The 15,225-nt window shown below is 39.9% G+C and overlaps 1 long non-coding RNA gene across 2 annotated transcripts; it reads left to right on the forward strand.

Moving 5' to 3' along the window:
• The first annotated feature begins 88 nt into the window (after positions 1-88).
• Positions 89-9,442, forward strand: LOC123511663. Of its 2 annotated transcripts, none has more exons than XR_006676904.1 (2): positions 89-490; positions 7,695-9,442. It is a non-coding gene; the product is annotated as an uncharacterized LOC123511663 (long non-coding RNA). The 2 variants fall into 2 exon arrangements; XR_006676903.1 differs by lacking the exon at positions 89-490 and adding an exon at positions 6,795-7,068.
• Positions 9,443-15,225: the final 5,783 nt, after the last annotated feature.

Below are 15,225 nucleotides of genomic sequence, written 5' to 3' on the forward strand. Positions count from 1 at the left end.
ATAGGTAGACGCACGAGAACATTATTGGAACCACCAGCTGACTCAGTGACGTCATCCGGTCGTGTAAACAACTCCATTTTATCTTCGAGTGAGTGTACACGTGTGGCAGAATTTGATCTTGGATTGTATGTTTCATGTGCCTTAATATTAATTTCTGATTGTTAATATGGGCAAAGCTAGACCTTGTGCAGTGTATGAATGCACGCCTGCCAAGTCTAGTAATTTTAAAATTATAAATTCCCCAAGAACAAGACCATCGCAAGACAATGGCTCCAAAAATGCTATCGTGCTGACACAGTAAACGTAAATAATGCCGTGATTTGTGAGCAACATTTTAGTTCCGCCCAAATTAAGTGCAATTTGAAATATGAGTTATTAGGTTCCCTAGTTACAAGGAGTTGGAGGGATCTAAAAACTGAGGCAGTCCCTGATCAAAATCTGCCATTTCGTGGACACGATAATGGAAGTGGCCTTTCTGCAGAAAATACAGGTAAGGAAACTTAGATTTACTGGCTAAATCTGATCAGTTTCAACACTCCAAATTAGAAATTGTATAATCTGCTTATGCTTAATGAACGAAATTAGTTCTACTAGTAGCCTAGACCTAGTCCATAATTTACAGGCTATGCCAGCCTTACAGGCTACTGACTGTACCATGGTACAATAACTTTTGATGTCTCTCGTTATTGTACCATGGGTTTACACTCAAGAATAAAGTACCTATATGAAGTGTGAATAGTTTAGGGCCGATGCAAGCTAAAGGAATGGATTGCCACGTTTAAATAGCGGTATGCACTCACGGTCCATTCATATTACATGCATTTCAATGGCTTACGGTCCCCACTGAAATGCATTTAGTATGTGACAGCACTGTAAACAGAGCGTGACCGTTCCTGTATAGTGTGGATCGCCTTTAGACTCATACGTGCATTAGCCTTTAGCCTCTTGTAGTTTTATATGTAGAGAGAACAGTGAGGTGCTGAGGAAGACGACGAAGGTACATGAAGGCGAAGAGGATCAGAGGAAATCAATATGCATTATGCAATTATGCATAATGTATATGGCTTGAAAAATCCACTAACAATGTTTTTGAGCCACATCTACTATAGCCTTTTTATAGGCTATCTGACATGTCTTTATCCGTACAATATCTTGTCTATCGCTATGAAATATCATCAACATTCAATCACTAATGTGCATCATATTTAATTTTCAACTGCATATCTAATGGATCATGAAAAGAAAAAAGTTTTATATTAATCATTCATGATTTATTGAGTAGCAGACTATCGCGATCAGAGCTGGCTAGGCGAGTGGATGACGTCACAGAAACAGCGTTTCAGAAGACTTACCAGTAGGGCTGTGAGTTCAAGACTCGTGCGTCTATAGTCTGACCGAGCTTAATTTACGGTTATGGAGGGGCGAGGGAACTCTACAGTTCTGCCACGTTTCCAAAAAATGCGATGTGAAATGGAAGTTATTGGTATACAAGGCATCGCAAATACCATCAATTCAGATGTATAAAATTTCGACTTGTGTATATAGATGGCTGAATCAACAGTAACCATCGTATGCATAAAAAAAACTATATAGTACCATACAAACATGGCATACATATTCAACAGTGTTGCTGATATCAACTGTAGTAACTTATAATGGTACTTAGCGTATGGTTAGGGTGTGTAATAATATCAGCGTTACAGATATAAGATAATGAGCATGGAAAAAAGAAATAATCTATTATCCAAAGTAAAAAAAAAAAAATAGTAGAAGTCTTGTGAGTGGCGGCAATACTGATGAACCCAGCCTGGCCAGGCCGAATAGCCTCACCTTGTAGTACCAGATGTTGCTATAATTATAAGATAAAATGCTCACATTTACTGGCTTTTACAGTAATTTCAAGGGTGAGGCATAATCGCATTCATAATTCGTAAGCCAAGCTAATGTGTAGTTTCTATTTTTACAAAATAGTAGGTATATGCCAATACCTAAGTGAAAAAAAAAAAGCATTTTTCACTTGTGAGCGGCAACTCTTCCACACCCAGCTGGTGGCCTTGACACATTGTGGTGGCGACGTGACTGACCTCGTGCCACTCACTTATATATATATATATATATATATATATATATATATATATATATATATATATATATATATATATATATATATATATATATATATATATATATATATATATATATATATATATATATATAGAGAGAGAGAGAGAGAGAGAGAGAGATTCTTTAGAGAGAGAGAGAGAGAGAGATTAACAGAACAGTAGTGAAAACGTGGCATCACTGTACAGAGACGCTCGCCCCCCCATGGCCGTAAATTAAGACTGGTCAGACTATACCTGTCTCGTTATTGTACCATGGTCCCACCATTCTTGCTGGGGACAGTCACACCACGGGTGCCCAGGACTGACCTGTGAGATCTCTAGTCCCGTAAAGAGAATTTAGGAAAACCAGGGTGCCTGATGAAGTGACGATCATGATTGAGTGCCTATAACTCTGTTGTGTTCGTGTGTAAGTAGTATGCACGGTTATTCACTACGGGTGCCTGCTGGTCACGCAGCCAGTCTTCCCCATACGGAGCGAGCTCAGAGCACAAAGATAGATCTTTGGGTAGGACTGAGACGACACCACACACCAGGAAAGCGAGCCCACAACCCCTCGAATTAGAATTACATCCCGTACCTACTTGCTGCTAGGTGAACAGGGGCTACAAATGAGGCTCACCCACTTGCCTCGCCGCGCCCTAGATTAAACCCAGGCTTTCTCGGTTGTGAGCCGAGTGTGCTGTGCGCACGCGTGCGTGTGCGTATGTGATATAGGATCATAGTACTTAGTACCTCTCATCCATCCTAATTTTTGGTCATAGCAACGTTACATGTGGCAAGGCTCCTGTGTGGTCTGCTCTTGCGCAACAAGGCTGCATGTATTCTGAAATGCTTCGCTCTCTCACCATCACTACTTTCTAAAGGCTCAGTTCAAGATACTCGTGTTTTTATGAGTATCTGTTATGGTCTTGGTGATGGATTAACAAGATTTCTGGTTAATCAAAAAGGAGAAAATGTCTTGATGATAAGGCTAGTTGTTTCTGTGGCCTTGGGAAATTGTGGTGAGAGAGCAAAGCGTTTCTGAATAGAAGTGACAGATGGCGAGGAGAGAGTCACTACCAGTGTGTTACAAGCCCTATACTTTGTGAAAAATATATATTATCCTGTATTGGTAATTCCTTCCATTGGTATATGTAATGAATTGATAGCCACGCCGTGATACTCGAAGGATTAATCTTTAGGTTTTTTGTGGGGTGTTCTACAAAGCGTTCGAGAAAAATGGATCATATTTTATTGACAACTCCCTCCGTCGGTATATTGATGAAATAAAGGCCGTGCCGTGGCACTGAAAGGATAGATATAATATGTCTTGCTTTGTTTTCTGTCAAGGAAGTTAAGTCATTACCGTAGCAAGTCTTTCAGGCCACAAAGAAATCAGTATCTGGCTTCAGTAATTAATGCAGTGGATCTGTATATTTCTAAATCGATATCCATCCATTTAAAGAAATCTAGAACTAACAAACTTTCTATTTCATTATATAACTGTCTTTTGAAATTAGAATTCTTGCGTGAAATAAAAGAGATACATATTATAATTGTGTAAGCACCATACAACACTCTGTGTCAGATAATACAATTAGGACCTTCCTTTGCTGTCACATACAGAATTATATTCTGAAACACTTAGCGCCGCACCCCTGACTGCTCCCAGCTGGCTCTTGTGGAAGTGACGGGTACTGAGGGGCGTTTTGATGCTTTGAGCAGCACCTTAACGAGATTTCTACATTATTAGCAGGAGAAACACTGTAGGGAACCCGGCTAATCATCATTGTGGCCTTTGAAAACAGTCCTGGTGAGTGAGCGAAGCGTCTCCGAACACAGGTCGTAGTAGGTGCTACCAATAGATACCAAAATATATCGTTCACAGGTTTCTAAATGATAATTACAGAGATAATAGAACAATAAAGAAACATAAAGAAAATGAGATCAAGCTAATGAGGTCAATTTTTGTAACACGCGAGTAGAAATCAACTTGCCTTTCTCTTTTGTATTTATTTTGTACATGAATGTTAAGAGAATGTGGACTGACGAATCAGTTATATCATTAGTCCGCGTGTGTTTGCAGGAGTGAATGAATACAAGGATGAGTCAGAGTGAGTGAGAATAGTGTGAGTCAGAATGTGATTGAAAAAGTGACGGTCAAGAGTGAGTGAGAGTTAAAACAAAGCGAGAATGTATAGAGAGAATGAAAGTAAGCGTCGAGAGAGAGAGAGAGAGAGAGAGAGAGAGAGAGAGAGAGAGAGAGAGAGAGAGAGAGATGACAATGTGTGATCACCCTGTAACTTGCCTACGATCACTCAACTCAGAACAATTCCTGAGATGAGAGGTAGCAAGCGTCCTTCCCCCTGTCCTCACTGCCCCCTGCCCTCCCTACTCCCCATCCATCCCCTGCTTCCCTGCCCTCCCTGCTCCCAATTACCCTCTGCCTGTGCTTGTTTTTGTATCGCTCCCAGACTCTATGTGGTGGATGGATGTCTTCAATAAAATGGCGGTTTCGCTGCAGTGTTTCAGTGACCCGTGAACCTCAATTAGCTTATGACTCACTCCATGTTCGTGTTGTATTCATTGTGTTTTCTCCTGAACCTCTGCCTCTGTCTCTCTCGATGTTCACTTCTTATGTCTATTTTACCATGCACTTCAAGAATGACACCTCGCTTAGTATTGAGTGCCTACAAGTCTCTTTCATGAACCACAGGCGGCGTGACACTCGAGGTTCAGGACCTACATATGTATGTTCCTTTCCTCCAGAGTCTGGATGATGGCGAACGTGGAGAGGAGGACAAGGAGGAAGTTACCTGGCCAGAAAATAATTCTTTACAAGTACATCATGACTTTTTTCAAAAGGCGTGACAAGTGTCGGGCCCCGCCTCGCTGAAACAAGCTGTTCAGACCTTGTCATTCAAACACACTGTTCTTCCTCTCCGTAGTTTGAGAACTGGAAATATGAAGCATGTCTGTCGCGCCTGTTTGCTTCATGACTACTTCATGGAAATGTGGAGAAGTTGGTATGGTTGCTGGAAGGAGTACCTAATGTGTCTTTGCATTCACTACTAAGACAATTGCAAATGTTCTGCACGTGCCATGTCTTCAGAAAAATTACACACACACACACACACACACACACACACATATGTGTGTGTGTGTGTGTGTGTGTGTGTGTGTGGGGCCACACGAGTATGGTACCCAGGCCCTGTAAAATTACAACTAGGTGAATACACTATGGATCTACCAACCTTGGAGCAGAGAAGAGAGAGAGGGGATCTGATACAAGTTTATAAATTGATTAACGGAATGGATGAAGTGGATAATGAGAAACTGATCCTGAGAGAAGAATATGACTTTAGAAGCACAAGATCGCATAGTAAGAAACTAAGGAAGGGACGATGTCTGAGAGTTGTTAAAAATTTAGTTTCCCGCAAAGATGTGTTGAGACTTGGAACAGTTTGAGTGAGGAAGTGGTGTCAGCAAAGAGTGTACATAGTTTTAAAGAAAAATTGGATAAGTGTAGATATGGAGACGGGACCACGCGAGCATAAAGCCCAGGCCCTGTAAAACTACAACTAGGTAAATACACACACACACACACACACACACACACACACACACACACACACACACACACATATATATATATATACATATATATATATATATATATATATATATATATATATATATATATATATATATATATATATATATATATATATATATATATATATATATATATATATATATATATATATATATATATATATATATATATATATATATATATATATATATATATATATATATATATATATATATATATATATATATATATATATATATATATATATATATATATATATATATATATATATATATATATATATATATATATATATATATATATATATATATATATATATATATATATATATATATATATATATATATATATATATATATATATATATATATATATATATATATATATATATATATATATATATATATATATATATATATATATATATATATATATATATATATATATATATATATATATATATATATATATATATATATATATATATATATATATATATATATATATATATATATATATATATATATATATATATATATATATATATATATATATATATATATATATATATATATATATATATATATAATGTATGTATGTATACAAAATGAAATAGTGCACATGCTACATGATATACAGTACAGTGAGTTGGTGTGCAATGTACAGTGTGCAGTGTATGGTCACTTCAGTGTTATGTACGAAATACAGTGTACGGTGTACAGTGTATGGTCACTTAATTCAGTGTTATGTACGAGATACAGTGTACAGTGTATGGTCACTTCAGTGTTATGTACAGTGTACGGTGTACAGTGTACAGTGTATGGTCACCAGTGTTATGTACGAGATACAGTGTACAGTCTCAATGTACAGTGTATGGTCACTTCAGTGTTATGTACGAGATACAGTGTACGGTGTACAGTGTACAGTGTATGGTCACTTCAATGTTATACTTGTTTGGAAGTATCAAATTATCATGTTACGTTTCAAATTGTGTTCTTGATTTTTGCAACTATAAATTAATTCACTTTGATTTTTCAGAGTTTTTTCAGCAAATGCATATTAAGATGCCTCGTGTCTGCATCATTTGTTTAATTAGTTTTTAGTGTAAATAAAGATCTTTGTTTCTCTAAACACTGTCAGGACACAAACGAGCGTCACGTAGGAAGGTTTGGGACCCACGCAGCCTACACTACCTAGTTAACAATGCTTATAGAACGGTGCTCACCCTACTACTTAGTTACAACGTGTCTTTACAGCAAACAAGAGGTGGAGGAGGAGGAGGAGGAGGAGGAGGTGAAGTGGAAAGCAGTGACGAGGCAAGCGATTGTTTTCGCCTTAGCCTGTGCACAGGTAAGTTGTGTTCTCGGTTGGTGGTGGTCGGTTAGGTGTATTTGACAGTACAGTGGTATTGATGTTAGGATAAAATGAAGGACCGGTAAATAGGAGTCTTCAATATGAAAGGTTGGGATTCCATGCTGTGCTTTGGTGTCCTTAGGAAGTGTGTAGCTAAAGATACTTTAGCATCGGTGTACTATTTGATAACATGTGCAAAGTGTAGTAACGTGGTAATCAGGGTTTTATGAATGGAAAGCGCCTCGTAGCAGCCGTGGTGACTGCAGCTGCTCCTCAACTCTCTTGTAGGTGTATGCCTGACAGGGCTGGGGTGTGTATTGAGAGCAAGCGTTGTTTATCTCAAGCTCTCGTTCTTGGAGCGATAGCGAAGGTGTTGGTGTTGAGTGGATTGCGTTTCTAGGATAACTTGATTGTAAATAGGATGAATAGGATGCACAATAAAAATAGATGTACGTGGCTTTGTTGTTGGTTATCTTTTCAGATTTTCTAGTGTATAGTAAGTTCTTGAATTCACTTTTTTTTTTCTTATTGCTGTGAATAGTGTTGCGTGTTCGTACAAGTAGTGCTTCGGTTTTGTTGCAATTCGTCTGTATTTATATGTATATTTACTTTTTGTTCACTAGAACGACTGGTGTGTGACCCGGCTGCCAGGAAAGCATGCAACCTGCACGGGGACCGGAGCTGTGACAACGAGCCAGCACCAGCGGGCGTAAGACTGAATGACTGACTGACTGTTGTGAGTGATATGAGTATAAGGTATAATGAGTAAAAGGGGGCTGCCGTGGTACAGTGGAACCATGCGTGGTTTGGGGTCCGAGGGTCTCCAAGCGCATGGGTTCGAATCGTGTCCACGGTCCGAGTGTAGGTTGGGCTTCCTCACTCGGGGTAACGGTTTCCTAGCGGGTGGGCTTTGAGATAGGAGGTACCCCAAAAAAGTATCCCCTTTAGTCCATAAATTCCCGTGAAAAGCCCACCTGGTATAAATAAAATTTAAAAAAAAGTAATTCTTCTAAAGGGGTTAGAAGTTGACGTTTCCTGTGTACATTAGAAATCTAGGTACAGAGGATCTGATAGAGCCTAACAGCAGAGAGGCATATGTAAAGAGGGCCTGATAATAGGTCTTAATGGTAAAGGTAGTTATGTAACGGATGAAATAAGCAAAAAAGTGGAAAATGGGTTTTGAAAGGTCAAAAGTTTTGGCAGATAACTTGTCTCGTTCTCAGAGTGGTAGGTAAGTGGAGTGGGCGGCTGTTTGTCAGGTTGTATCAAGGTGTTCCTGTTGAGGCCTCCAAGCGCTTAGCTGTGTGATAAGGTTCCTCACACCACACTCGCGAGAGTATAGGCCTAGCCATGATCGTCAGGGCAGAGTCTTTAAAATTTCATACTTCGTAAGTGTAATATAACAAGGGTGTTTAATTATTTCTGGAGAATAAGAAATAACAGGTGGAGGTTAAGAGGAATAATACTGGAACGTTTTAAAGTAAAACGGTGTGGATAGTAATTATTAGTGCTCGAGTATTGGGCAGTAAATGGGATAGACTTGAGGGTAGGTGAGTGATGGGCGGTAAATGAGATTGACTTGAGGACAGTTAATATTTAAGTATTGTTCGGTAAATGAAATGGACTAAGCGCTCGGGAAATTGTAGCAGCGGTGTTCTTGTCGAGGCCTTTGAATGCTTCGCTATTCTGGACTATGGGTGCTTACAACACTTGTGTAAAGCACACCGTATATTTGAAAGGAAGATTTCCAAGAATTAAACTTTATTTTTGTCACAGGTACTGCCGCTACTGAAGGGAGAACCAAACCGTCGTGTCCTGCCAATGCTCCCCATCCCGCTGCTGGAGACTGCCTCGTGTCCTGCCAATGCTCCCCATCCCGCTGCTGGAGACTACCTCGTGTCCAAACTAGTGTCCTGTCTCAGCCAGTTCTGTAAACACACTCCATCCTGCCTCGTGTCAAAACCAGCGTGTCCTGCCGATACTCCATTCTGCTGCTGGAGACTGCTTAGTCTTGCAGCACCGTGAGATTAGACGCCTCGTCACTTCTGTCCTGCCAAAAACTACGCGCTGCCGGCAGGGAGGGAGGACAGATAAGCTTCCTCACCACTGTCCTGCAAGGAGTACGTGCTGCCGCCCAGGGATGTTAGGTTGGGTTGGGTTAAGGTTTACTATAAATCCTGTGTATGTTTGGCATAAGGACTTGTAAATTAGTTGCTGTTCTACCTTGTTTATTTTTTACCCTTTTACTTTCTCGTGTAAATTTTTAGTCTACCTTGTCTTGCTAATACTCTGCCAGTCTGTCCGTGCTGTGAGTGTACTGTATCTACATAACTGTGGCGCCACTACTCAATAAATTACCAGGATGAACCAATATTGATTTCCTTGTATATCCCAACATCGTTTTATGAATAAATACTAACTCGCTCACTAGGAAACCTCAGAACCAACCTTGAGCACATTTAGGTAGAAAGCAATACATAAGGAAATTGTAATTTATTGTATTACAATAAAAATCACATGGCCGATACAAATGTGTTGCAAAGACCCAAAAATTAATGCTGAAACTCCAAGAAAAAACTCAAACCAAATTAGAGATGCTGGAAAGCTAAAAAAAAAAAAAAAAAAAAAAAAAAAAAAAAAAAAAAAACCCTGAACTCCTAAAAATGCCCAAAAAGCCCACTTGCCTAAATGCCCAAAAAACCCTAAAAATGCCCAAAAATCCCCTCAAAAGCTGGGAAAAAAACCTCAACACCTAAAAAAAACGCGAAAAATCCCCCTCAAAACGCCTCCAAAATGTGTACTAAGTCGAAAATACTCCGAAGAGTCTCCGGAGACAAGGCATATGAATATGAGGCTGAAAATACGATAACAGCGTCCAGTCCATTGACTTTATTCAAAAAAAATTTGACAGTACAAAAAAATTATCTATACAATAATTATTCATGTAAAGCATTTGGGAACTTTTTTATTACAAAAGTCTAGGGCAACTTTCAACTTAATAATTTTCATCACAAAAGTCTGGGGGCAACTTTCAACTTAAACAATTTTCATCACAAAATTCTTTCAACTTACACAATTTTTATCGAACTTAAACAATTTTCATCACAAAATTCTTTCAACTTACACAATTTTTATCACAAAACTTTAGGGGCAACTTTCAACTTACATAATTTAGTACAGTTTTCATCATAAGTCTAGGAACTTTCAAATTAGTACAATTTTTCATGTAAAGCAATTGGGGAATTATTTCATTGTAAATATCTAAGAGCAACTTTCACCATTGTACAATTTTTAATAATTTCACAAGGCTAAAATTGTGTGGAGGCAGCATGTAATCCCCTGTGGCACTGTATGGTCATCTTCAATATCACAAAATACAGACCCTCACTCTGGATTCTAACAAGATATTGCTCTCAGTTCTAAAAAATGGAGAAGATGATTGGCTATACATATTGTCAATTTAAATATTCTCAGCCTAAATCTCTCAAAAATGTATGTAAAAACAATTACACACATTTCTTTCCTAAGTGTCATTTACATAAAGGAATAACTACTACATTTGGCCACAACAGCTGCAGTAAGACCTTGCAGTGATGACTGTGACCCTCCATCTGTGGGAAGTGCAATGCTTCATGTTTGTGGTGTGGACCAGTAAGCACAGAGCGCAAGGCTTGGAACAGACTGAAGAGAACACACTGAGGTGGATGTGTGAGTGTGCTGGGAGAGATGGCTCAAGTAGTAAGCAGGCTGACAGAGACTGACTCAACTAGATGAAGGTGATAAACAAAGGCCAGGTTAAGAACTTCAAGCAAGTCTTCATAAGGCAAGATCTCTTCTAAGTAAATTTTCTATATCATAAATTTCATAAACTATTACTCATTCTAGCTAAATGAATGGGTACATGAAACTAAACGACTTGATGTACACGTAAGAACATAATACAATGGGGGAAGCTGCAAGAGGCTGTCAGGCCTACATATGGCAGTCCCTGTACAAGCAAAGCTACTTAATTCCACCCAACATCCCCACCCATATATTGATCTAACCTTCTTTTAAAGCTTCCTATTGACTCAGCATGAACAACGTGATTACTGAGTCCGTTCCATTCATCAACCACTCTGTGAGAACCAGTTCCTTCCCATTTCTTTCTTAAACCTTAATCTTTGAAGCTTCAACCCATTATTTCTGGTTCTATCCTGGCTACTGATCCTAAGAACTTTGCTCCTGTCTCTTTTGTTATTATAACCCCTATACCACTTCCATACTTCTATCAGGTCCCCTCTTAACCTAAGGAATGCAAATTTGAATTCTCAGTTCTCATTTAGTAGACAATGTCCCTCATCCCTTGCATCTTTTTAGACATTCTCCTTTGCACTGACTCCAATAGACCTATATCTTTCCTATAATGTGGGGACCAGAACCATACCGCATAATCTAGATGCAGTCTGACCAGCGTCAAATATAATCTTAATATCACTTTAGGACTTCTGCTTCTAACACTCCTAAAAATTAATCCTATGGTCTGACCATTTTATGAAGATTGGTTAGACGTTGACTTTTTTTAGGATTTCCCGGCTTGCGGCGCTGCCAAACCTTGTGCTGGGCAAATTATGGGATTAGAGCCTATGTGTCAATGAGAACCTTGCTTCCCACACACCACCTCTCTCTCTCTACATATAGAATTTACATTTCATGCAAATATATTTCTATCAGAGATCTATACTTACTTATAAATTACTAAAATTTGCAAAAATAATCTGCCTGTCAGTTAGTCAAGCTGCTCTCTCTCTCTCTCTCTCTCTCTCTCTCTCTCTCTCTCTCTCTCATCCTGGCTGGTAGTGGGAGAGGAATTGACCCATGGATTAACACGGTCACTTTTACCTGTGACCTCACTCGGTCACCCAGAGGGTCGTGACAACACTCGGAGGAAATGTTGCCAAGTATTGTTGTGTTTGCTAAAACAATGCAAAATATATTTAAAAATAAACAAGAATTATTCTAACTTGCCTTTTTAGAGCATCAAAATGTATATGTACCACAACACCATTCAGTTATGAAGTATTAAGTACCTGACTTGAGGTGCATATTGGTACAGGTGTGACACCGCCGCAGGTCGGGAAATCTCCGAAAACTCAACACCTAAACCATCTTCATAAAATTGTCAGACCATAGTATCCTATTTACATTGTTTCTAGTCTCTATGCATTGCTTTCTTAGATCAGGATCAGAGCTAACTACAACTCATAAATCTTTCTCATACTCTGAACCTACCAGGGTCTTGTTGTCTATTGTAATGTACCTATTGGGTGGATCTCCTCTATCTATGCAAAGTACTTTGCTTGTTAATGTTGACAGAGGTGAACACTGAACACACTGACAGGTCATGAAATACTGTGGCTGAAACTCTGTGTACTTCCTACACCTTCACAAAACACAAAGAAATCTTGAAACAATGATGGTGGGAATGTTTACAGCATCCTCCATCCTCGCCACACTCTGTACTCTGTCTTGCACTTGCCACAGGTGTCTTAGCAGGCGTGTGTCCTGCTGGATGTCCAAAAGCCTGTAAGAAAAAGAAAATAATCAAAAAGTGCTTCACAAGGAGGCAGAAAAGTGCAGAGGAGGAGGAGGAGGAGGAGGAGGAGGAGGAAAGCACTGAGATGGAAGAGGAATTCAAGAAAGGAAGCAAACAGACTTGGTGTTCCTATTAGGGGAAAATAAATGGTGGTGGTGTGTCAGACATGCGTGACATGGGAGAGGATGAGACAGTGGAGCACGTGAAGGTGGAGCGAGTGAATATGCCGGTGACAGGAGTGAGATGATGCAAGTGGTGCTGAAGGAATTGGGGAACGTGAGGGTGGAGGAAAGGTGAAAGGAATGGATGCCTGGTGTCTATGCTGGGACTGTGTGAAGAAAGGAGTTCCTGGAGAGAATGTGACATACTTCATGTAGGAATTAGTAGATCTCTTATAAGTAACTTTGGTATATCATAAACTTATGAACAATTATTCATTGTAGCTAAATGAATGGGCACATGAAATTAAATGACTTGATGCACACAGAGGTGAACACTTTGTCAGGTCATGAAATCTATAAATAAAATGACATACAATCCTAGGGCTGAAACAATGTGCACTGCCACCTACTCCTTCTAAAGAGAAATCTTGAAGCAATGATGGTGGGAATGTTCACAGCACCCTCCATCCTCACCACACTGTCTTGCACTTGCCACAGGTGTATCAGCAGGCGTGTGTGCTTCTGTTCACCTCCAAAAGTCTGCAAAAAAAAAAAAAAAAAAAAAAAAAAAAAAAATAATTTAAAAAGTACTTCAGAAGGACACAGAAAAGTGCAGAGGAGGAGGAGGAAAGCATTGAGATGGAAGAGGGATTCAAGAAAGGAAGCAAACAGACTCAGTGTTCCTATTAGGGGGAAAATAAGTGCTGTGTGATGCAGTGATGTCAGCTGCTCATCAAGGCTGCATAGAGAGAGGAAACTTGTACACCTATCCCTGCCCCTAAACAAAGGTACAAGGCAAGGAGACTAAGAGGGAAGGCAGTAATGGAAGTGATGGGGGTGTTGATGGTATAAGACAAGGAGACTAAGAGGGAAGGCAGTAATGGAAGTGATGGGGGTGTTGATGGTACAAGGCAAGGAGACTAAGAGGGAAGGCAGTAATGGAAGTGATGGGGGTTGTGATGGGGAAAAAGCGTGGTGTTATCACAGGGGGAGGACAATACACGACCATTTCCTTCATTTCCATCTTAGTAGTTAAGTGAGTGGGTGGCAGTGACACTGAGAGAGAGAGAGAGAGAGAGAGAGAGAGAGAGAGAGAGAGATACGCACCCACCCACGCGCACACATCCCCACTTACACACACACACACACACACACACGCGCAAGACACGCCCGGTAGCTCAGTGGTTAGAGCGCTGGCTTCACAAGCCAGAGGACCGGGGTTCGATTCCCCGGCCGGGTGGAGATATTTGGGTGTCTCTCCTTTCACGTGTGAGTAGGTACGGGATGTAAATCGAGGAGTTGTGACCTTGTTGTCTCGGTGTGTGGTGTGTGCCTGGTCTCAGGCCTATCCGAAGATCGGAAATAATGAGCTCTGAGCTCGTTCCGTAGGGTAACGTCTGGCTGTCTCGTCAGAGACTGCAGCAGATCAAACAGTGAAACAGTGAAACGCACACACACGGGGCTAGGAGGGATTGGCGGGTCGGGGCGCCAGGGATGCCTTGGTGGGGTGGTGGTGGTGGTGGTGGTGGTGCTGCTGCTGCTGCTGCTGTGTGTGTAATTCATCAGGCGACCGTGGTGAATTGCACACAGTAGCAGCAGCAGCAGCAGCACAACCACCACCACCACCACCACCAAGGAATCCCTGGCGCTCCGGCCCGCCAACCCCCGCCAGCCCCGCCCCTTCACCCTGTAGCCAGGTGATTTAGGGTGGTTTTCCAGTGTTTTGCAGGTGTTTTAAGGACTCGCTGTGTTGGAGTAGGTGAAGGTTGAGAGGTGTGGAGGAATGTGGGAGGGGGGGGAAATGGAGGAGGTGAGAAAAGATGCAAAAAACTACTTCGATTCTACAACACGATTTTTTCTCGTTTATTGTTGGAGTTTGCATTGTTTTTTGTGTTTTGTTTATTGATAGGAATGTAAATCAAGTTTTAATCCGTAATAAAATCGTGTCTAGCTATGATTTTTTTTTCGTTAAAATAACACTTTCGTCATTCAATAATTTAACCATTTTTTTAATTAGCACGCCTAGGATTGTTTTGGTGCTTGATATAAGACTTAAAGAATATGAAAAACTTGACCCAAGCAATAATATTCCATAATATTTAGTCTAACTATTTGCATTTTCAAATTGGAAAATTTTAACGGTACCAAAATAGAAAACAAAAATCTTTATACGACGAGGAATGTGTTTTTTCTTTATTTGGCTGGAAAGCAAATTTTTTTCTTATTCAGAAAATGTAACCTAATGTAGTGTGGCTGTGCTTTCCTTCTCGATGTGAAGAAGTGTTTGTGGCGCCGTTAGCGTGATATAAACACCGTTCGTTGGACATCGCTATGTAAACAATACACTCGGTAACCTTTTTATATTTTGGTTATTAGTTAAAGTATTTGTTGCGTCTAAAACTGTAGTGCATTCCAGTC

Source organism: Portunus trituberculatus, chromosome 31, assembly GCF_017591435.1.
Source record: "Portunus trituberculatus isolate SZX2019 chromosome 31, ASM1759143v1, whole genome shotgun sequence".
In the NCBI taxonomy this organism is placed as follows: Eukaryota; Metazoa; Arthropoda; class Malacostraca; order Decapoda; family Portunidae; genus Portunus; species Portunus trituberculatus.